A 19,350-nucleotide genomic window follows, 5' to 3' on the forward strand; every position below is an offset into this window, starting at 1 on the left:
TTGATGTGGTTCCCGATATGAGGTTGATTCGAAATTCGACCTGTCTCTCTGGGATATTCCCGAAAGTTCCTCGGGAAACACATTTGGAAAAAAAATCACATGCTACTGGAATACCTTGTATGCCTACCTCTTCTTCGGTCTTGTCCACAACATGAGTGAGGAGAACGTAGTTCTTCTGGTGCAGGCACTTCTGCGCCTTGATGCACGGGATAGGAAGAGGATTGGCGCTAGGTTTATCACCATGGATTATTAGAGTTTTCGTGATTAGGAAGGTGAAGGCAAACGGCCTTCTCACGACACATAGTATCAGCATGGTGGGGGCTTAACCCAACCATGACGATTATCACATTAAAACTCCTAATATTTACTGGCATAATTCTATTTGTAATGAAGGGTTGTTTAGTGCTAAGGTGTACTCTACATAAGTACCCTAGGTTAAGTCAGTTTTTCCCCATTGGCCATGTCCATTGAAAAGGCTTAGCTTAGCTTTGGGAATGTGGTTTTAGTAATTGTTTGAATATGTTACTAATCGAAATTTCGCTCGGATTTACTGTTGAATAAGAGGTAATCGAAAGAGTTGTCAAGTGGGAACGTACCAGTAACAACCGTTGGGTTTTGGATTGCTTCGCCTTGACCCAAGGTTAGGACCATTTCTGATCCTTCTGCTCCTCGATTGTTATCCCTAGGGCAATTGCGCCTGATGTGACCAGTTCCTCCACACCTATAGCAGGTGCGACTGGTCTCATCATTGGTGTTGTTGTTAGGGTTGTTGCGATTGTTGTCATTTTCATTTGGCTGATGATTCTGGCATGGATAAGTTCAACAGAATTTGGCGATGTGATTCTTTCGGTTGCATTTGTTACAATGCATCTCCCTGCAGGCTCCATTATGATGGAATTTTCACTGGTTGCATTTTGGAAGGTTTCCAGCATATGGTCTCCTGGTTGCTGGTGTAATAGGGGTCGTGGTCGCATGAACAGCAACAACACGTTGCTCCCTTGAGAACCCTTGAGTGTGTTGTCCCTTTCTCTTACCTTCAGACCTCAGCTTCCTGCTCTTAAGCTTGGGGTTTGGAGTTCCTTGACAGGTTGTCACTTGTTGGTTTCCATGTTTGTTCCTTTGGCTGGAGTTGTCAATGCTATTCCTGCCTCCATTAGGGTTGTTTGCATTGATCTGTGCCATGGCAGCGGTTACTGCTCCCATTACAGCAGCTTGAAATGTAGCAGAGTCCATCTGCAGGAGTGGTGTCTCGCGGGTGTGCTTGTTATTCTTGCGGGATGGCATTTTCCTGATGCACGTTGATAACCCAGATCGTAAGTAATGATCATCATTCCTGGTTGTACTCTATAAATTTTGCATCTTGTTGTATAATTCTTACTGCCTCCATCTACATCCCTATGATGTATTTGCGGTAATAGGTGATCACAGATTTGGCACGATTGTTACGTCTATCCTTAGATTATATGGGTTGTTTTAGTTTCGAGATCCTTAAGTATCTAGTGGTTTCGAGGGTTCGCTTGTGCATATAATTGAGTCTTTGTAGTAATATGAAATCAATATAGCACATAATTATTTCAGGGGTAAGTACCATCTCAGTACACGAAAGGGAGTCATGTCGGATAGTAGGGGAAAAAGAAAAGGCTGATCCTAATTGTGGCGGGAAGTGTCTGGTGGTGGTGCTGATGAAGTGGATGCACCTCGGAGACGAGCTACTTGTTGTTCGGTAGCTTGTAATCTTACTTCTCACACTAACTGTCTCGCTCAGGAGTCTCCGTTCACTTCCAATGTTTGCCTCTCATCTCCCAATAGCAAACCGCATTTGTTCCGTTCGATTTGGGGTGTCTTGAGCTTGGTTATCAATACCTCAGGTGCGTCGGACCACGACTAGGAGGGCCCGGTCAGCTGGTCCTCTGTGGCTAAAATTAAAGAGACCTTAGCTCTTACTGTAGTGTAGTCGTATTCCCTACTGGTGACTCTATCCCCAAATATCAGGTGCCCTGGTTTTACATGGAGGGTTGATGTCATTGGATTCTACATCCGTGTTGTCATCGTCATTGCCCTCCGGCTCTTCCTTTTCGAGGTCCACTTATTGACTTGGCGGGTTCACCTACGAGTTCTACTTCGTGTTCCTACTGTGGTTCTTTCTCCGGGTCGTGCCACCCTACTATTATTTGACTAGGGAGATAGGGTTTCCTGGCTAATGATACTCGTCTACAGCGTATTGCACGAAGGACTATAAATACTAAAATCAAATAGCATACCTATTACTCCTCTAATTCTACAACTATTGCATAGATTTAGTTGAGGTTCCTTTCTTGGAGATTAAGGGGTATGTTTTTAGATTCCCTAGCTATCACGATTTCTTCAAGACATGTGATGGTTGTACCTTGGAGGGGATGTAGTTGATCAGGCTACATCCGCTCCTTGATACAACTAAGAACAGTCCTGAATTAACCGAGATACTAGCTTTATCTTGTTTGGTTCGGTGTTAGGTTCCCGTTCCTAATACAATCAAGGGTGTTTTATTGTTATGTTTTACTTGTTTTGTTCAGAGTTATGTTAGTCCCTCTTTTGGTTTATAGTTGCATATCAATGTATGGTTCGATATGCTAGTTCACTATAAACAATGCTCTGATACCAACCTGTCACACCCCCGAACCAGACGGCGGAAACGTCCGGGAGCTGTTGTGACTCAATTGAATACCATCACAATGAATATACATGAAACATAACATCATTCGTCACCAACATTTGAATATTACAACTGATAGTGTTTACATCCATTACATTGTCTCAAAACATTACATTCTCAAAAGTAGATTGTTCGATACTAATTAACACACAACAAAACATCATTGAGTACAATTCTTCCTTCACGTTATCTGTTACCTGAGAATACAAGTATTTTGAAAAACATCAACATATGAAATGTTGGTGAGTTCATAAGCGGTATTTGAAAAACAATGTTTTGTATCGTTTTGAAAACCACCAGAAAATCCGATATTTTCTTAAAAGAGCTTTTGAAAACATTTGTGAAGATCCATAGGTATGCTTGTTTGTTTCTATAGTTGTAAGAAAAATGTTCATCAAAATTGTGTACGTTTTGAAAATCGTGTGTATTGAAAAACCCTAGGAAAACCCGATGTTTTCCTAATTCCTTGGATTCCATGAAGTTAAAATAAAACCATTGCAGCGTGCGAAGTCATTAAGTCCAGGCGACGTCGGATTATTTTTGCGCATGATTAATTGCTATAAACACACGTTACATAAACGACCCGTTTATAACTATACTAACAATCCCGTAGGCGTCGTCCGTACTAATCACGTTATCCAACCGTCCTGACTTCTTGTAGTCTCACATGCGAAGAGAAAAAGGGCACGAAGACCACGATGACTCCATTAACCGGTTGGGGATAAAAAAAAAGGTACGAGGGGTCCTTGACCCGCCTCGCATAAAATACCGACTTTACTAGCAATACCATAGGACCCTTGGGGACCAATAGTATATAAGCCATTGAAAGTCCTTTTACGCTGTGTCAGATCATGTAAGACCCAACAACTCGTAAGGTAGAAGTCTTCGGACCTTAAGATCAGGTCATTGGGCTAGCTAGGCCCAACAAACAAGATTTTACACTTTGGGGCCCAAAGATGGTGCGTAGACGTCTGTGCACTCTCACGTGTATATTGAATTACCAAATGTTTTCGTGTATGAATCGAGTTATCGTCGTGTTAGTATTTTCGGATTGTTATTGATTCGAGACCGAATCAATTCGTTTAACAACGATTTTTGGTATTGTTGTGTATTGTATTACGTAGGTATTCGCGGTGCCAATATTTGATCAAGTTGCGTGTATTGAATTAGCCTTGAAAGTTTTCTGTTTTCAGCCCCTCATTGTTTGTAAAATTTACTTTTTCAACCCTCTAATTAAATAACTTTCCGGTTTGGTCCTTAAATCATTTTCTTGACATTTTAACACCAAAAATTATTGAAATTAATATTTTTCAACATATTTTTCATTGAAAACAGTTTAAGTCCTGAAATTGCAGTTTTCTCGGTTATAACCCCTCTTTTTTGCAGTTTTTACAATTTTGGCCCAAATTGGAAAATTTTTGCAACTTTGGTCCTTTTTAAATTTGAAAAGCATTTTAAACCTTTGAAAAGTACTTGGAACCTTAGTAGTCCACTGTTTTACAGAAAAACACAGTTTTGGCCCTCCAAAACAGAAAATTTCGCATAATGGGCCCTATTGGGCCAAAAATGCCATTTTTAGCCCATTAAGCTTCAAATTTATGTTTTTAATCCTCCAAAAAGTATTGTAACAACGCAAATTTTCAAATAAAATTTTCATTTTAAATAAAGTGAGTTCGTTCAACCAATAATATTTATTTCATGTTTCAAAACAAATACATATGTAAATTCTCCAAGATCTCAAATATCAGCAGTGTGTATGCATCATGCCGGCGCCTTCCCACGGTCCTCGATAGTACCTGAAACACATACATAACAACTTGTAAGCATAAATGCTTAGTGAGTTCCCCAGTATACCACTTACACATATACGCCTTTCCAGGCCCGGACCTCCGGTCCACAGTACAATGCCTTCCGGCCCATATGATAATCGCCTTCCGGCCCATAATATAATTGCCTTCCGGCCCATAAGATAATTGCCTTCCGGCCCATAAAATACTTGCCTTCTGGCCCATAAGATAATTGCCTTCCGGCCCATAACATGATTGCCTTCCGGCCCATAAACATATATAACACATAATACATTTACTCTAACACATATATCACATATATCATATATCATACCTGACCTACCTGTCACATAGTACATTGCCTTCCGGCCCATAGAAACATACATAGCATGCATAGCAACTATTCCTTTCAATTATAGCATATATATAACACGTAACATAATCGACCTTCCGGTCACACAGTCAAACCCTTCCGGGTACAGTATAGTGAGAAGACTCACCTCGTAGTATGTAAACTATAAACTCTTGAAACCACTCGCACTTGGTCCGCCGATCTGCAGTCTCCCTATAATACCATATACCCTTATTAATAATCTTATCAAACAAGGCAACTGACCCTACGAAATTACATGCAGGTCAACTCTGGTCAATGTTCAACTTGACCGGACTCGTCGAGTACAAAGGCGACTCGATGAGTCTAGACGTCCTCCCCAACTTTCCCTATTGTTTCCCTTTCTACTCGTCGAGTATCCCTCTTGACTCGACGAGGTCCTCGTGGAAGAATCGCGGGGCCACCCCGACTCCACTCGCCGAGTCCGAAGACAACTCGACGAGTTCCAATGAATCCCCAACTACTCGCCGAGTCTGAAGAACAACTCGGCGAGTCCCAGTAAACCTTCAAGCTACTCGCCGAGTCTGATCATTGGACTCGGCGAGTCCATGCCATGCAGTCGATCATCTGCCTCCTGAAACACGCATGGTCCCGAGACATGCACCCATAGGACTTCCTGGACGTCTAAGTATCCTATTACTGGGGTATAAACGACTGGGTAACACACAATAATCTATCTAATCCCCAAATGGGTCTCATAAACCCTAGATTCGTGTACAACACCAAAACAACAGAAATGGTCCGAGTATTACCTGGAAACGTGTTCTCTGTGTCCCCAACCTTCAGAGCTCAATCCCCTTGATCCTCCTTTGACCACAACCTTGCCTCTTCTTGCCTAACAAAGCCTTCAAGTTTCCACTAGCCTTCACTCCTGCTCCAGATGCCCACAGACGTTTAGGTTATCCTCAATCGGCCAAAAGACGAGCAATGACGGCCCTAAAGACGTTATATACGATCCAGAATCAAACGGCTAGGGTTTCTTCTGAACAGCGTCGACTCGCTGAGTCCCTAATGGACTCATCGAGTCCAGTCGCGAATCTGCGACCAAGTCCGTGGTCCTACTCGGCGAGTCAGGCACCAACTCGCCGAGTCTCCTCCTAAAAGTGCCCCAAAAATAGTTTTAAAACAATACCTGAAATTTCGGGCTGTTACAAGTATATTTTCAGAAAATACATTATGGAAACTGTTTTGACTCATCTCACCCATCAGATTTCGAAATATGTCAATTTGGGCCCTTTAACTTTATATTTTTAACATTTTATGTCCAAAAATTGAGTTTTTAGCCCAAATAAAATGTTATTAAGCCATTTAGCTATTTTTCTTGGAACACCTTGTATGTAGAAATATACTTGATGCTAGTATCATTTAACATAAAGTATATCTCGATTTTTAGGGGTTTTATGGCTAGATCCAACATTATAACACACAAAAACACACATATAAGCATAGAAATCATACAAGGCATACAAAACACATATAGATCTACACTTTCACTTGTATTCCCCCCCCCCCCCCCCACAAAACTCATAAAAACAGAAAATAGGGGGTATGAAGCTCACCTTGGAGTTGATGGTTCGGTTTTTGGATGAAGAAAGTGAGAGATTTCGGCCTAGCTTGCTTCTTGAGAGGATCCTCAAAACTATGATGTTTCTAGTAGGATAATCAAGAGATTTGTGATGTTTCTAGGAGGATTTGATCATAGATGAATTTATACAACTTGAGGGTGAAGTAACTTACCTAGCATGTGAGTTTGATGAACTTTCTTGTGCACACACACCCACTCACGGGTTTATAGAGAAAATGGAGGAGTTCTTGAGGTTTTTGGGAGTGAAAGGAAACATGAATGATTTTTGGTGAGGGAGAATAGCCTTAGGCCAAGATTAAGAAGGGGGAGAGAAAGGAGATATTTTTTGCATGGAAACATGGGAAATACATAGATACATGATGTGTATTAGACTTGGTTATCCTCCATACAATAATGAGGTGTCATGTTTAGATTAGTTTGGTCCTCCTTGTTAAGATATTTATTTATTTTTACACACTTGGGCCGAAATGGACTAATCATGGAGGAGTTTGGGCCTTATCTTGGTCCTTACTCGAAATTATGAAGCCCAAAAATAAATTTTCGGCCCATTGGGGCAAATGAAATCTTTTATGGCCCAACAAGGCTCATTAGAGATAAGATGGATTATTTTAGGCCCACATGGCCCAAAATGCTAAAGTTTTATGAATGTGGTCTATTTAGAGCCCAATTAGGGTTTCTAGGCCCAAGATATTCAAGTTGAAGGTTTATTGGTCCATTAGGCCCAATAAGAGAATCCTAGTCCATAGTGAACTTGAACCGGGATGTCTAGGGTTTTCAACTCTTATTTGAGCATATGAAATATATTTGGATGAGAATAGAGTATAGTATTCACTTAGAGTACAAGTTATTACCCTAGGTGAACGATTGCATGAGCGTAGAATTTCCTAGCAAAATTGCAAGTTGTGACATCATCCCCCCGTTAGAGGGAATTTCGTCCCGAAATTCTTTCGAAAGATAGGTTCATGAATGAGAGAATAGGTGAGGGTACTTCTGCTTAATCTAGTCTTTACATTCACTTGTGAGTTTCGACCTACGTTTTGCATTCCGTTGATCCTTCACAATCGGAATGCGGCTTTGTTTTGTACGCTTTACTTCCTTATCCAATACATTAACTGGTTCTTCGATGAACATGAGATTCTTGTTTATTTCGATCGCTCACAAAGGAATGATAAGAGTTTTGCCTGATAGGTACTTTTTCAGATTTGAGACCCTGAGCACAGGGTGTACGTTTCCGAGTTCTACAGGTAGCTGCAGACTATAAGTCCTTGGACTAATCCGAGCAAGAATCTCGAACAGTCCGACGTGTCGTGGGTTTAGTTTGCTCGTTTTCTAAGGAGAATCATTCCTTTCCAAGGAGATACGTTTAATGACCTGCGATCCCCGACTTTGACATCCTATTGGCTTATGCCGCTTGCCAGAGTAGCTCTTCTGTCGGTCTCGCGATGCTTGAAGTCAGGCTTTGATTTGGATTATCTTCCCTGTTGTTTCGCAAATGGTTTCTGGTCTCACGAGAGTACTGGCGAGTGATCTGCATTTATGACTATAAAGAGCTTCGAAACAAGCAATCTTGATGCTCGTGCGATAACTGTTATTGTAGGGGAATCCAATCATGGGCAATCGGGTATCCCATGACTTGCTGAATTCGAGCACCTAGACTTATAGCATGAATTTGAGTGGTTGAATAGTTCGTTCGCTTTGGCTAGCGGTTGAGAGTAGCAAACAATGCTCATATTTAGCTATGTTCCCATAGCCTTCTAGAATGACTGTCAAAGTCTTGATGTAATCATGTTATCTCGGTCCGAGATGGTAGTTACTGATACTTCACGGAGTCTCATGATCTGTATTGGCAAGAAATGGGCAGATTGGGTTAACCTATCGACGATCACCCGGATAGTGCCCAACTCAACTCTTATAATAATAAGCTTTGTCTTTTGACTTCGAGGGTTTTATCCATCCCTGCAGTGCTTTCATTCGATATTCTCCAGCTTTGATGCTTTCAAGGCTAGTCGTGGATGTTGACAGTGTTTTGTTCTTGCCTCGAGAGTATGTTATTGATGAAAATAATGAAAAGGACGACTAGGAATGGTTGGGAAAACTCGGTTTGTAGGGTCCATGAATACCGTGGAAGCATTCATTAGACCGAAGGGTATCATAATGAATTTGAAATGGTCGCGACGAGTTCGGAATGCAGTTTTGGAATGTCGCCTTCTCGGACTCAGAGTTGATGATAACCGATTCTTAGATCTATTTTAAAGAAGTAACGAGCTTCTTGGAGCTGGCCAAATAGATCGTCAGTCCGTGGAAGTAGGTATCGACTTTTAATAGGGAGATTATTCAATTTCCTAAAATCAATGTACCTTCGGAAGGATCTGTCTTCTTGAAAAACAAGACCGGAGCTCTCTAGGATGAGAAGCTTGGTCTAATGAATCCTTTGCGCAACAATTCTACTCAGTTGACAGGATAACTTGTGAATTTTTGGCGGGAGTCAACCTATAGGGTGAATTGGCAATTGATGTGGTTCCCGATATGAGGTTGATTCGAAATTCGACCTGTCTCTCTGGGATATTCCCGAAAGTTCCTCGGGAAACACATTTGGAAAAAAAATCACATGCTACTGGAATACCTTGTATGCCTACCTCTTCTTCGGTCTTGTCCACAACATGAGTGAGGAGAACGTAGTTCTTCTGGTGCAGGCACTTCTGCGCCTTGATGCACGGGATAGGAAGAGGATTGGCGCTAGGTTTATCACCATGGATTATTAGAGTTTTCGTGATTAGGAAGGTGAAGGCAAACGGCCTTCTCACGACACATAGTATCAGCATGGTGGGGGCTTAACCCAACCATGACGATTATCACATTAAAACTCCTAATATTTACTGGCATAATTCTATTTGTAATGAAGGGTTGTTTAGTGCTAAGGTGTACTCTACATAAGTACCCTAGGTTAAGTCAGTTTTTCCCCATTGGCCATGTCCATTGAAAAGGCTTAGCTTAGCTTTGGGAATGTGGTTTTAGTAATTGTTTGAATATGTTACTAATCGAAATTTTGCTCGGATTTACCATTGAATAAGAGGTAATCGAAAGAGTTGTCAAGTGGGAACGTACCAGTAACAACCGTTGGGTTTTGGATTGCTTCGCCTTGACCCAAGGTTAGGACCATTTCTGATCCTTCTGCTTCTCGATTGTTATCCCTAAGGCAATTGCGCCTGATGTGACCAGTTCCTCCACACCTATAGCAGGTGCGACTGGTCTCATCATTGATGTTGTTGTAAGGGTTGTTGCGATTGTTGTCATTTTCATTTGGCTGATGATTCTGGCATGGATAAGTTCAACAGAATTTGGCGATGTGATTCTTTCGGTTGCATTTGTTACAATGCATCTCCCTGCAGGCTCCATTATGATGGAATTTGCACTGGTTGCATTTTGGAAGGTTTCCAGCATATGGTCTCCTGGTTGCTGGTGTAATAGGGGTCGTGGTCGCATGAACAGCAACAACACGTTGCTCCCTTGAGAACCCTTGAGTGTGTTGTCCCTTTCTCTTACCTTCAGACCTCAGCTTCCTGCTCTTAAGCTTGGGGTTTGGAGTTCCTTGACATGTTGTCACTTGTTGGTTTCCATGTTTGTTCCTTTGGCTGGAGTTGTCAATGCTATTCCTGCCTCCATTAGGGTTGTTTGCATTGATCTGTGCCATGGCAGCGGTTACTGCTCCCATTACAGCAGCTTGAAATGTAGCAGAGTCCATCTGCAGGAGTGGTGTCTCGCGGGTGTGCTTGTTATTCTTGCGGGATGGCATTTTCCTGATGCACGTTGATAACCCAGATCGTAAGTAATGATCGTCATTCCTGGTTGTACTCTATAAATTTTGCATCTTGTTGTATAATTCTTACTGCCTCCATCTACATCCCTATGATGTATTTGCGGTAATAGGTGATCACAGATTTGGCACGATTGTTACGTCTATCCTTAGATTATATGGGTTGTTTTAGTTTCGAGATCCTTAAGTATCTAGTGGTTTCGAGGGTTCGCTTGTGCATATAATTGAGTCTTTGTAGTAATATGAAATCAATATAGCACATAATTATTTCAGGGGTAAGTACCATCTCAGTACACGAAAGGGAGTCATGTCGGATAGTAGGGGAAAAAGAAAAGGCTGATCCTAATTGTGGCGGGAAGTGTCTGGTGGTGGTGCTGATGAAGTGGATGCACCTCGGAGACGAGCTACTTGTTGTTCGGTAGCTTGTAATCTTACTTCTCACACTAACTGTCTCGCTCAGGAGTCTCCGTTCACTTCCAATGTTTGCCTCTCATCTCCCAATAGCAAACCGCATTTGTTCCGTTCGATTTGGGGTGTCTTGAGCTTGGTTATCAATACCTCAGGTGCGTCGGACCACGACTAGGAGGGCCCGGTCAGCTGGTCCTCTGTGGCTAAAATTAAAGAGACCTTAGCTCTTACTGTAGTGTAGTCGTATTCCCTACTGGTGACTCTATCCCCAAATATCGGGTGCCCTGGTTTTACATGGAGGGTTGATGTCATTGGATTCTACATCCGTGTTGTCATCGTCATTGCCCTCCGGCTCTTCCTTTTCGAGGTCCACTTATTGACTTGGCGGGTTCACCTACGAGTTCTACTTCGTGTTCCTACTGTGGTTCTTTCTCCGGGTCGTGCCACCCTACTATTCTTTGACTAGGGAGATAGGGTTTCCTGGCTAATGATACTCGTCTATAGCGTATTGCACGAAGGACTATAAATACTAAAATCAAATAGCATACCTATTACTCCTCTAATTCTACAACTATTGCATAGATTTACTTGAGGTTCCTTTCTTGGAGATTAAGGGGTATGTTTTTAGATTCCCTAGCTATCACGATTTCTTCAAGACATGTGATGGTTGTACCTTGGAGGGGATGTAGTTGATTAGGCTACATCCGCTCCTTGATACAACTAAGAACAGTCCTGAATTAACCGAGATACTAGCTTTATCTTGTTTGGTTCGGTGTTAGGTTCCCGTTCCTAATACAATCAAGGGTGTTTTATTGTTATGTTTTACTTGTTTTGTTCAGAGTTATGTTAGTCCCTCTTTTGGTTTATAGTTGCATATCAATGTATGGTTCGATATGCTAGTTCACTATAAACAATGCTCTGATACCAACCTGTCACACCCCCGAACCAGACGGCGGAAACGTCCGGGAGCTGTTGTGACTCAATTGAATACCATCACAATGAATATACATGAAACATAACATCATTCGTCACCAACATTTGAATATTACAACTGATAGTGTTTACATCCATTACATTGTCTCAAAACATTACATTCTCAAAAGTAGATTGTTCGATACTAATTAACACACAACAAAACATCATTGAGTACAATTCTTCCTTCACTTTATCTGTTACCTGAGAATACAAGTATTTTGAAAAACATCAACATATGAAATGTTGGTGAGTTCATAAGCGGTATTTGAAAAACAATGTTTTGTATCGTTTTGAAAACCACCAGAAAATCCGATATTTTCTTAAAAGAGCTTTTGAAAACATTTGTGAAGATCCATAGGTATGCTTGTTTGTTTCTATAGTTGTAAGAAAAATGTTCATCAAAATTGTGTACGTTTTGAAAATCGTGTGTATTGAAAAACCCTAGGAAAACCCGATGTTTTCCTAATTCCTTGGATTCCATGAAGTTAAAATAAAACCATTGCAGCGTGCGAAGTCATTAAGTCCAGGCGACATCGGATTATTTTTGCGCATGATTAATTGCTATAAACACGCGTTACACAAACGACCCATTTATAACTATACTAACAATCCCGTAGGCGTCGTCCGTACTAATCACGTTATCCAACCGTCCTGACTTCTTGTAGTCTCACATCCGAAGAGAAAAAGGGCACGAAGACCACGATGACTCCATTAACCGGTTGGGGATAAAAAAAAAAAAAAGGTACGAGGGGTCCTTGACCCGCCTCGCATAAAATACCGACTTTACTAGCAATACCATAGGACCCTTGGGGACCAATAGTATATAAGCCATTGAAAGTCCTTTTACGCTGTGTCAGATCATGTAAGACCCAACAACTCGTAAGGTAGAAGTCTTCGGGCCTTAAGATCAGGTCATTGGGCTAGCTAGGCCCAACAAACAAGATTTTACACTTTGGGGCCCAAAGATGGTGCGTAGACGTCTGTGCACTCTCACGTGTATATTGAATTACCAAATGTTTTCGTGTATGAATCGAGTTATCGTCGTGTTAGTATTTTCGGATTGTTATTGATTCGAGACCGAATCAATTCGTTTAACAACGATTTTTGGTATTGTTGTGTATTGTATTACGTAGGTAGTCGCGGTGCCAATATTTGATCAAGTTGCGTGTATTGAATTAGCCTTGAAAGTTTTCTGTTTTCAGCCCCTCATTGTTTGTAAAATTTACTTTTTCAACCCTCTAATTAAATAACTTTCCGGTTTGGTCCTTAAATCATTTTCTTGACATTTTAACACCAAAAATTATTGAAATTAATATTTTTCAACATATTTTTCATTGAAAACAGTTTAAGTCCCTGAAATTGCAGTTTTCTCGGTTATAACCCCTCTTTTTCGCAGTTTTTACAATTTTGGCCCAAATTGGAATTTTTTTGCAACTTTGGTCCTTTTTAAATTTGAAAAGCATTTTAAACCTTTGAAAAGTACTTGGAACCTTAGTAGTCCATTGTTTTACAGAAAAACATAGTTTTGGCCCTCCAAAACAGAAAATTTCGCATAATGGGCCCTATTGGGCCAAAAATGCCATTTTTAGCCCATTAAGCTTGAAATTTATGTTTTTAATCCTCCAAAAAGTATATTTTCAGAAAATACATTATGGAAACTGTTTTGACTCATCTCACCCATCAGATTTCGAAATATGTCAATTTGGGCCCTTTAACTTTATATTTTTAACATTTTATGTCCAAAAATTGAGTTTTTAGCCCAAATAAAATGTTATTAAGCCATTTAGCTATTTTTCTTGGAACACTTTGTATGTAGAAATATACTTGATGCTAGTATCATTTAACATAAATTATATCTCGATTTTTAGGGGTTTTATGGCTAGATCCAACATTATAACACATAAAAACACACATATAAGCACAAAAATCATACAAGGCATACAAAACACATATAGATCTACACTTTCACATGTATTCCCCCCCCCCCCCCACAAAACTCATAAAAACAGAAAATAGGGGGTATGAAGCTCACCTTGGAGTTGATGGTTTGGTTTTTGGATGAAGAAAGTGAGAGATTTCGGCCTAACTTGCTTCTTGAGAGGATCCTCAAAACTATGATGTTTCTAGTAGGATAATCAAGAGATTTGTGATGTTTCTAGGAGGATTTGATCATAGATGAATTTATACAACTTGAGGGTGAAGTAACTTACCTAGCATGTGAGTTTGATGAACTTTCTTGTGCACACACACCCACTCACGGGTTTATAGAGAAAATGGAGGAGTTCTTGAGGTTTTTGGGAGTGAAAGGAAACATGAATGATTTTTGGTGAGGGAGAATGGCCTTAGGCCGAGATTAAGAAGGGAGAGAGAAAGGAGATATTTTTTTGCATGGAAACATGGGAAATACATAGATACATGATGTGTATTATACTTGGTTATCCTCCATACAATAATAAGGTGTCATGTTTAGATTAGTTTGGTCCTCCTTGTTAAGATATTTATTTATTTTTACACACTTGGGCCGAAATGGACTAATCATGGAGGAGTTTGGGCCTTATCTTGGTCCTTACTCGAAATTATAAAGCCCAAAAATAAGTTTTCGGCCCATTGGGGCAAATGAAATCTTTTATGGCCCAACAAGGCTCATTAGAGATAAGATGGATTATTTTAGGCCCACATGGCCCAAAATGCTAAAGTTTTATGAATGTGCTCTATTTAGAGCCCAATTAGGGTTTCTAGGCCCAAGATATTCAAGTTGAAGGTTTATTGGTCCATTAGGCCCAATAAGAGAATCCTAGTCCATAGTGAACTTGAACCGGGATGTCTAGGGTTTTCAACTCTTATTTGAGCATATGAAATATATTTGGATGAGAATAGAGTATAGTATTCACTTAGAGTACAAGTTATTACCCTAGGTGAACGATTGCATGAACGTAGAATTTCCTAGCAAAATTGCAAGTTGTGACACTCACCACCTTCAATTTTCTTTCAAACTCTCTCAAATATCCTCTCAAGAACTCTTCCTTTATCTTCAAAATTTTGTGGGTTTCTGTGGGTGTTTCAAGAGAACTTCATCAAAAACCCATCCATTTGGGTAAGCTACTCTTACTCAAGAAGTTTAACTTCATGTTTACACCTTAAATCTCTTCTTAACGCACATTATTTTATGATCTATGCTCTTAGAACATCTTAGAGCTCGAAAATCATCCCAAGAACACACCTAGGGCTGAAATATCCTCGTTTCATCACCAAAAACCAAAAACATCAAAGCAATGAGAGTTCACACCCCTTGTTTTATTGGTTTTACTATGTTTTGAGGGAGGATACAAGTTGCTTATGTGCTAAATCTATGTATTTATGCATGTTTATGTGTGTTTTCTATGTTATGTGTTGTGATATTGTGATGAAACTCCATAAATCTCGAAAAATCTAACAAAACTTAATGATATTTGTGAACTAAACCACTTTATATAACTTACCTTGAAGATGAATGGTTTATACATGTTAAAGATGTTGAAAGACTAGACTAGTTCTTGTAAAAGGACCATTTTTGATAAATAAACAAAAAGAATGGAATTTTTATGATACTTACGGTCTTACAAGGACTAAAAGAATTATATTTATGTAAAATGGGTCTTTATGAAAATATTAGTTTTAAAAAGGGTCCAAAGTGTTAAATTTCGCATAATGGGCCTTAATATGGGCCTTCACGGTTTCATTTGGGCTAAAATTGTAAATTTGTGATTTTTATGGATTAAATTGTCATTTAACACAAATATGAGCCAAAAAATTTAAATTTACGGTTTTATGAGCTAAAATTGTCACTTTATTTGAATTTTGGGCCTAAAATGTTATTTTCACAAAACTTGGGCCGAAAATGTCATTTTTATCTAAATTGGGCTGGAAATGGAAATCATATATAAAAATAGGCTGAAAATGTAAATTTTTATAATAATAGGCCGAAAACATCAACTTATATATATATATATATATATATATATATATATATATACTTGGGCCAAAAATGTTAATTTATATACAATTGGACTAAAGATGTAAAATTTCATGTTTATTGGGCCTTAGTGGCCCATTTACATGCTTATTGGGCTTAGATCATATATTATATGTTTATTGGGCCTTAGTGGCCTATTTACATGCTTATTGGGCCTGGATCATACATTACATGTTTATTGGGCCTTGGTGGCCCATTTACATGCTTATTGGGCTTGGATCATACATTACATGTTTATTGGGCCCTAGTGGTCCTTCTACATGTCGGTTGTGCCTTGTACATTCATATACATACTCATTGGGCTTTTCAAACATAAAATGCACCCGAAAACATTACATAATATGATACAATATTCGCGTAAACTCAGTTAAGGATGCTAGTGAGACATGTCGGTTGACACCTCTCGAGTGTACAATCGTAGCCTGCACTTATAACCAGAGTCGCCTGGAGGGAGAATGAAAGTTTGTGTATAGATCTATACGGGGTGACACCCCACATCTGAGCTGTTCGCTACAGTTAGGCTAGGCCAGTCTAGGTTGACAAACCTTACCTTAAACAAGTTGGTGCCTAGAAACACCATGACAGGAAATTTATCATAATCAAGTATGGTTAAAACAGCCACATAGAGATTCTATCCCTCATAAAATTTATGGAATACATAAAGAATCTTGTTAATACAAAAACATACATACACTGATATTTAGTCTTAGGGTTGAGACCACAAAAGTCTTATAAACAGAAAATATAGGATTTTCTGGAGAAATACACAGTTAATCAATTCCTTCAACTTACAACAGAAAATACAGGATTTTTAACTCGATTACATCTTTATATACATTCCAAAAACAAAAAACACACATGCATTAATACTTGATTTTGACACATCACGTTCAAACTATTTTTCAGATAATATAAGATTTTATGGTGTCTTACTAACAATACAAAACTTTTCTTTCGAACATGCTTATGATCTCACCAACATTATATATGTTGACATTTTTTAAATAACTTGTATTCTCAGGGAATCGTTAAGCGGAAGGGTCTACAAGAACATGTGGAATTTGTTGAATTTTGTTATCATCATACATTGAATATTTTGGCATGTAACTTATGATACTATACTTGATGTAAACAATGTTGGTTGTATTTTGATATGTATGATGATGGTGTTGTCTTGTTTCAATTATATACATTGTGATGATATTACAAGATGAAGTCACGCACAAGCCCCTGGACGTTTCCGCCGTCTGGTTCGGGGGTGTGACAATTATAAACGTCAACAATCATCCATTATAATCGACAATTACCTTCTAGATATACACATCATAAAACCTCCTTCGACGAGGGACATCGTCGTCCTACAATTGAACGAGTACTTGCTTTCACAACCCATTTCAGTATCCCACTGCTCCTACAACATACCAAGGAACAAATCATAGCTATATATATATATATATATATATATATATATATATATATATATATATATATATATATATAGGTTATGCATATATGTATGTGATTCAAGTTGTAGTTGCTTTTATTTAATGTACTATCAAAGTAACACACGAACTTGAGTGTTACAACACAACATATTACTTATGTATGTAATAACTTGATTTAACACCTTCATCAAGCTTATAATATCTAATTATATGAAAACTATGTACACTCCATAATTTAGTTATTTGGATTTATTAATTTATCTAATTATATACAAACTTTACATGAGATTAATGTCACCTTATTTATCATTTCACAAACCTTCACGTCACAATTCAATATATATGTCATTTATGCACGACTTAATTTCTTTAACAAACTAATTATACTTCATGTATAAGTTGTTTATATGTATTAGTATATTAAGACATAAGCTCAATTATTCTTATCTCCCAAATCATCCAAACTTGGTTTCATCACCATAATATACCCTTTTAAGCAATTTACTATTATTCTAACACAACAACTTGAAAACACGTTTATTATTCCCATTATATTACTATCACCATGGTTTTCATAACATACAAACTTATGAAGCCTAGGGTTCATAAACCATGTTCATATCCATCCATCAAAACTGAAATCCGCAAAGAAATTAAAGGGTTTACATTAAGTCTTTATTTCGTAATCTAAACAATCAACAATCGACTAACATCATAACTAATACAAATTAAGTTACTCTTCTCGAAACTATACAACTTTTCAATGTGGTATTTTACCAACAAATCTAAGAGTTATTATGATATAACCAGCCTTTTTAAAATTAACAACACCCCTAGTTTACTTGTACACATTCACAAAATGGGGTGTTATGATCAATGGCAGTTGAATACAAGGATAATGAGTTATAAGGATAACATAGTTTTGTTTTAGTACATATTTAGTCACTTATGTTTTTTTTGCACACACACACACACACACACACACACACACACACACACACATATATATATATATATATATATATATAAACAAACAACGAAAGTCACTTGATGTCAAAGCTTTATTAATAAGGTAAACTGAGTTATGAATAAAATTAAGAAAAAAGCACGCCATGTATTTATACTAAAACACACGGTATTTGACTCAAACATAAAAACTAGGAATAAACTCAATAAAAGGAAACTTTCCAATTTTACCCTTGAAAATAGAAAATTGTTTTTGAACTCTCTAAACCGATTAATCTAACAATCACCCCTTAATCAGTTTATCATACCACTCGTTCACAACATTATTTAATCACCATATTTTTGAACCATCCCGATTCTCGATCTTTCCCGGACACCCGACCTTTACCTCGGTCAGGTCCAAAGTCTTTTCTCAATACCTTTGTTTGTTGACAACACATGTGATGTATAACATAGCATCCCGTTGGACATGTTCATTACCATCTTGACTTTTTCTGGATCCCGACCTCTTCATCGACCACATCCAAAACCACCTGATTTGAACTTCCACTGCAATAATATTTACACCGTGTAGTCTCCAATCTGTTTCTTTGTTTCGATCATCGTTGTTCAAAGAGGCATCTCCACCGACTAAGAAAACAAAGCCACCCGCTTCACAGTTTTCTTTCATCCTGCCAAACGAACTGAATCCAAAGCTATTTGCTTTGACGGATTCTTTATGCCTGCTTTTAACCCACCTAGGTCGGTCTCCCCTTATCACGAACAAGTCGATCTTTCTTCCTCGCTAATCATTGTTGTCCAATTAATGTAAACACAACCCTTTGAGTTTTCTACCATTTGATTTCAACCGATCAACATCTTATTCTCTTTTTTAACAACCTCGACCTATTTAATCAAGCTTGTTCTGAGAGCACTCTTCCACCGAACAACAAGACAAGGCCACGACCACCTTTAGCATCTTCCGCCACCTGCAAAATGAACCGAATCAAAGCTAACCGCTTTGACGTCTTTCTGTCCGTTTATTTCCGCGCCTCCGTTTAGTCTCTTACAAGTCCGATTAAAAGAAACCGGGGTTGCTTCTAAGCAACCTCGAATCACACCCCCTTCAACAAAACTCGGTTCCCACTGCGTTTGCCACGTAGCAAAGACTACAGTTTTCTTGAAACCGACTCTCAAACTGGCCGCTCGACGCCTTCATGAGCCCTAGGATCTGATACCAAGTGTAAACAAACAACATAATTCACTTGATGTCAAAGCTTTATTAATAAGCTAAAC

This window comes from Lactuca saligna, chromosome 7 (assembly GCF_052625555.1).
Source record: "Lactuca saligna cultivar CGN05327 chromosome 7, ASM5262555v1, whole genome shotgun sequence".
Classification (NCBI taxonomy): Eukaryota; Viridiplantae; Streptophyta; class Magnoliopsida; order Asterales; family Asteraceae; genus Lactuca; species Lactuca saligna.